The sequence below is a fragment of the Callospermophilus lateralis genome, chromosome 10, assembly GCF_048772815.1.
Source record: "Callospermophilus lateralis isolate mCalLat2 chromosome 10, mCalLat2.hap1, whole genome shotgun sequence".
In the NCBI taxonomy this organism is placed as follows: Eukaryota; Metazoa; Chordata; class Mammalia; order Rodentia; family Sciuridae; genus Callospermophilus; species Callospermophilus lateralis.
This window is the reverse complement of record NC_135314.1, coordinates 81,738,921-81,745,781: the sequence shown is the minus strand read 5'-3', so window position 1 is coordinate 81,745,781 and position 6,861 is coordinate 81,738,921.

Here is a 6,861-nt window from a genome sequence, read left to right as displayed (position 1 = left end):
GTCGAAGTGATCTTTCATTGTCTGATTTTGCTGTCTACTGTCTTCCCTGAGACTCCAGATCATCTGAAGCATGTATATCCTGAATTCTTTATCTGACATTTCATCTGCTTCAGCTATTACCTCTTCTAAAGTTGAGTTGACCTGCATTGCTTGTGGTCCTTTCTTTCCTTGTCTTTTCATACTGCTCGCGTTTCTTTCTGCTTGGTGAAACTGTTGTGTTATTGAATTTTCCTCCTATGTATTTATATTGCTCTTGTATAGTTGAAAAGGGGTGGGCCGCGGCTGTGCTCCTCCTCCAATTGGGGTGATCTGTCTACCACGCTGATGGGCCGCTGGGCCTGTTCTGCCGGTCGGTCGCAGGTCTGCCTACCTTGCAGGCGCGAGCGGCTGCTCTGCTGTGCCCTTACTCCAATTGGGGTGACGTGTCTACCACGACAGCGGGTCGCTGGGCCTGTTCCAGGCGCGGGCTGCGGTTCTGCTCTGCCCCTACTCCGATATGTGTTTTTTAAAAGCATTTATATTTTGGCATTCATGGAAAAAGGAAAAGTTTCTATTTCTTAAACATTGCAATCTACTTAATTTCTTCATTTTTACTCCTTCCTGTTTTCTTCTCCACTAACCATCATAATCATGATTTCTTTTCTCCTTTCCTCACACAACTTTTGTGATTTCAGTTATAGTGAGAAGAGGCCAGGGGTGCAGCATCCTAAACTTTGGGCAAAGCAGAGGAATCAAATTTAATAATTCTTTAGGATGCTTTAGATATGAGTTTTAAAAGTTATAACTCAATGGCCATATGGCAGAAAATCTTACAAAGGTGCTTCTACTTAAAGTGGCCTTTATTTCTAAGACAAAAAACTTAAATGAAAGTTTTCACTTCTTATGAAAAAACTTATTGTACCCTAGAGAAATATTCTAATATTTGAATATCTATTTATTATTAAATATTAAGTTTAGGCAGGCACATATTTAAAACAACAAAGCATCCAAATGAATTGCTTTCCTGGATTTTAGCAATCATTTTTCTGGGATGTCATCTGGAATGACACTGGAACAGCCACTTCTGCATTATAAGGCTTTTAAACTTTTGCTCTTCTTTTCTGGTATAAGTTTGTTTGCATTTATTAATATGATTTCTTTGCAAGAGACAAATTTAACCTCAGTCAAATTATATACATATAGTATGGTTTTTAGACATAAGAGAGTCAAGCTGGTACCTGTTCTGAGGGCTGCCTGGGGGACTCCTGGTTATGTCAAAAGTGTTTGCTCAAAATAAACTGTTTGCTCCTCATTCTGACATCTGTTAAGTGTGGGTGCTCTAGCTTGATGTCAGGTGTCCACCAAAAGCTCAGGTGAGACAATGTAAGAATGTTTGGAGGAGAAAATGGGTCATAGCCTTAACCTAATCAGTGAATTACTCCCTGATGGGATGGGATTAACTGAGTGGTAACTGGAGGCAGGTGGGGTGTGGCTGGAAGAAGTGGTTCATTGGAGGCATGGCTATGGGATATAAATTTTGTATCTGGAGCATGGAGCCTCTCTCTCTGCTTTCTGATTGTCCTGTGAGCTGCTTCCCTCTGCCGCACTCTTCTGCCATGATATTCAGCCTCACCTCAAACCCTGAGAAATGGAGCCGGCCGTCTATGGACTAAGACCTCTGAAACTGTGAGCTCTCAAATTATCTTTTCTTCCTCTATAATTGCTCTGGTTGGGTCTTTTATCACAGCATGAAAAAACCGACTAGAAGTACATATTGTCTCAGCAGGGATTGCTACAGGAATCAGGGAAACCTCCAGGATCTCACAGACTGAAATCAGAGAATTGATTCATTTGTTTAGCAAGATTTGATTGAGAACCTAATATGGACCAAACCCTGAGATAAGTATGAAACAAAAACAAGGGAGGGGAGTGGATTTAGGGATAGGAAGTAGAGTAGAATGAAACACATTATTACCTTATGTACATATATGACTGCATGACTAATGTGATTCTACAACATGCACAATCAGAAAAATGAGAAATTGTACCCCATTTATGTATGATATATTAAAGTGCATAAATGCATTCTACTGCTATGTATAACTTATTAAAACAATTAATTTTTAAAAATTAATTGTAGAAAAAATACAAGCATTTTCTGATTTCTTAAGACTTAAGTGTATTTCAATGAGATTATCTGTTTACAGTTCTTATTACACTTCTTTGGTTAGTTATTGATTGGATTTGTTTTCATGAGGTAGATTTCTTCATGTGACAGAATACATAATTTCTGGCATCTCTTGGCTGCCTCATTTCAATTTTTCAACTTGAAGGTAAGATAATTTTTCTCTGATAGTTCTATCAAAAACTATCAAGAACTTCTCTATTTCTATATGTGCCATTAATTTTGAAGTTGTAAAATCTTCTCTTTGAAAGAACCATATCACTTTTCATTAAAATGGTATATTTTTTAATCTTGAAAAATGCATCAAAATTTTGGCAATGATAATAAAGTGTTTAGTAAGAGGAAAGAAAAGATATTTTTAGTTCATGTTGCTATGCATCAACCAAAATTCTGGTTCAGAAGTTTGTACTGTTGCAAAGTGATATAAACTGACAGAGGTTTGGTAATTTTGGAGAATGATGCAGCTAATGAACTATATTTAACAAATAATAAATATATAAGGTAATGAATGATGACTTTTTAACTCCTTTTTCTAATTCTTGATATTATTTGTTTGACCTTGAATTAAGCCTATATCTCAGGATTTGCATATTAGAATTATATGTGTACTCCTAAAAAAATTGAGGTTCTGGCCTTAACCCAGACCAAGTAAATGGAATTTCTGACAATGGCATCTGGACAGTGGTATTTTTTAAAGTTCTATAGATGATTATGACATACAGACAACTGAAAACTACTAATCTTTCTTTATGCCATATATAAACATGAAAATGAAAATGTTTCTATGTCCCTTTGATGAAGCCTCAGGTTTTGATTTCCTGCTATAGAATGACCTCAGAATCTGTGAGATTTCTGAGTTCTGGATATTAATCATTATGTGTAGAGACCTAATACCAAGGAGTCCTAACATTTAAACTTATGCAATCTTAAAACACAAAGAAGATTTAAGAGAATTTTGTTGTAGTGTAGTCCTTAAAATATAAAGCCTGTTTTGGATAGTCTTAATGATGAACCTAGAAGAATGCATAAAGACTCAGTTACTCAAGGCTGGATTATTTTGAATTAATACACAACTATTCTTTTATTTCCTAAATCAGGATTTTGAAATATTCTCTATTGTATCTTGTACTTTTTTTTCTCTATGATATTCATTTTGGGCCCGTAGATCTATAAAAGGCTATTTTTCTTTACCAAACATTTGCTTTAGGTTACTTATAAGTATCAGGGTATTAAAAGTGCTATTGTAGCTATTATTAAGTCATGAAGTTGAAGGTTTTAGAAAGTTGAAGGTGTTACTTTTTGGGAATGTTGAATATCATGGAAGGCAAAAAAGCAAACAAATGATAAGTATCTCTGAAAGTGGGACTTTAAAACTATACTTTATTCTTATGGAATGTTGGTTGCTATGGTAATGGAAGAAACAATCATTTGTCCAATATTCAATTCTTTATTTAAAAAATCTATTTGACAGCGAACTGAATCTGACCTAACTTTCCTATGTGCATATATGAATATGCCACAGTGAATCTCACCACCATGTGCATTCACAAGACATTAATTAAAACAAGCTAACAGTAAACAGCAGAAAGATCAATAGAGTAGAAGGAAGGGAAGGGAGGAGGGAAAAGAGGAGGAAAGAAAAGTACTAAGGACTGAATTAGAGCAAATTGTATTCCATGTGTTTATAATTATGTCAAAATGAATCCGATTGTTATGCATAACTAAAAAGAACCAATAAAAATAAATAAAACACAAAAATTTTATTTTGAGTCTAGTATGAGGCAGACAATATATTAAACATCTTAAGTACAGAAATAAATATATATGAATTTATAGGTGGAAAATATTTGAATGATGCTTAAGAGAAGATAAACTTTTCCCTAATGTCATTTTCTTATAAAATGGTTTAAAAAAATTCTTAGGATTCTTCCATCCAGCAAGGTTTCTGTCTTTTCTATACTATCTTGTTCCTTAATTGGGATTAAATGAACAAACAGTGGAGAAGACATGGTCCTGGCACCTGCTGAGCCTTTGACCCACTGACAAACACTGCTTTTAAACTTTGCTTTTAAGATCTAAATCATCTAGTTATCTCCACTTTTTAGTTGATCCTAAATCTTAAACTTTGTTAGGGTTCACTACCTATTTTCCATAATTTTTGGGTGATCCAGGTCTTTTCTTCAGGTGGAGATCAAAAGACCAAAACCAGAATTGTGTCTTCTCAATGTCTCTGTCAATTTTGGAATCAACACAAATTGATTAGCTTCATGTTCTTAGACCCTTCAACTGTTTGTATAGATTTTGAAATCTTCTGTACTGGAAATTTGAAAGCAGTCTTCTTTTTTTTTCATTAATTATTATTTAAACATCAAAGTGTTTAATTATTATATGGCATTATTAAATTATAGATTGATGTTAAAATTATTCCTTAAGACAGTGTTTCTCAAGTAGGGGAAATTTTGTCCCCTTAGGGCTATTTGACAATGTCAGAAGACATTTTTTTGCTTGTCACTACTAAAAAGTTCTACTGGATAGGGTTAGGAATGCTACTGAACACCCACAATGCACAGGACACCCCCAGTATCAAAGAATTATGCAGCCCCCAAATAGCCATAGTGCTGCAGTTGAGAAACCCAATCTTAAAGTTTTTTCAAGAAAAAGACCAGTATATTGTTAAAATTTTAATGTAGGCTTGAAAGCCATGGTTTTATAATTTTTATCTAGGGAAAAGATAATTTAAAATGGTTTATGCTTTGGATCTTCTTTCCTTTACCCATTAATGTATTGCTTCTAAAGCTCCAAATTGAGTAGATTAAGCGATTTCCCTTCTAAAATGCTCAACTACCTATAACCACGAGTGCTTCTCTTAAGTGCAAGTGCAAGCTGTCTTCTCAGCAAGTTATGCCAGATTCAGTTATTAAGAAAATGAATACCCTGTAGATAAAACATGTTCTCATTTCAAAATAAATTACACATTTAAAGGACGCTGCAGCAATTTTCCAAATATATTTCTCCTGTACAAATCAAAATTCTATTTGTGTTCACCACATAGTTTTACCACTACCTAGGCTTGATTTCTAGATTTGTAAGGTAATGCCAATGAATGTGAATATGCATGCTCTCTAGGCTGCTAAATGTCTGTGTTGTGAAATGTCTTTGTATGTTTGTGTATAGTTTCTGCACATATCACATCTAGAATTACCATTACCTCATATAACATTTTTAAAGAAATGTTGTGATATTGTGAAAGTTTCTTTTTAAATTTTTTTTTTGTAGTTGTAAATGGACAGTATGCCTTTATTTTATTTGTTTCATTTTTATGTGGTGCTAAGGACCAACCTAGTGCCTTATACATGCTAGGCAAGTGCTCTGCCACTGAGCTACAGCCTCAGCCCCCTAAAGATTCTTAATCCATAACTACATAGTTATACTTTTGTAAAATATTCATCTTTATATTATTATGTCTGTCATATACCCTTAATTTCCATTTATGAAATTGATAAAGAAGAATGGTGCCATCACTTCCACAAGTCTTCTCTGACTTCTCCAGTCTGGAGTACCGCCGTTGGCTGTTGCATCCCAGGTATGCCACTATTAATCTACTACGAGATTGTTTCAAATTGTCTATTTGTGTGCTGTCTCCCACAAGTGACTGTAAATTTTTCTTTATACCCTAGGTCTGTCACATTGCATGGCATAAAGTAAAGCATCAGTGTTTGTCAACCTACAGCATAGTGTGATCGTTTCTAAAACAGGTCAGCTCCATGTCAATGACAAGCCTTTTTGTTATTTTGCTTGTTATTTATTTGTTTCCTTTTTTTTTTGTCAGTCTTTTCCCAGAGTTCTATTAGTATTTTATTATATGAGTTAGAGATGTACAATTTCCTTATCTCTACCCAGTCTCTCCTATATTCTTGAAAGAATCCCACTTTTGCTCAGATAGCTGTCTATCCCCTATGACCCACATGACTCTGAAATGGTCATGCTTGAGGCTACAGGGCTGTGCAGTCTAGTAGGCCAATGTTGGGAAATCCATCCTCCTGTCCAGAGAGTGGTTCAGGAATTTGAAAATATACCTCACGCACTTGAGAATTTTGCAGTACTCAATGACTGACTCAAGAGATTTCGACGAATTCAGTTGCAGAAGGATGGGAAGAAATATTTCCCCCATTTAAGAGACATGGTTCTTTCCTCATCTACTGCACAATACACAAACATTGAAGCTTGCTGCCATGGTTAAGCTGGCAGACATCTTGCTACTGTGGAGAAAGCCTTTCTAATAATAGAACTGACAGGAAGGGGGGGAGAGGCAAGGAAAGCAGAGCAGAGCAGAGCTGAAGCTGCAGCTGCAGCTGCACCTCACCTGGAGCCTCTCCTGCCTTTTGATTTACATTAAGTGGGAAGATGTTTTTCTGTATTTTTAAGCCTTTTGGAGCTGTGCTTTCTATTACTTGTAGCCTAAATGATAGAATTTAAGAAATTACCAATTCTTTTCATTTAAAAAATCATATATATATATATATATATATATATATATATATATGTATATATATATTCATACACACACACACACACACACACATATATATATATATATATATATATATATATTTTTTTTTTTTTTTTCTGGCTACAATTACCCATCACATACTAAGCCATTCTCTCTTCTCTTTTGCTGCGCCTCAAAGTGTCTGCTG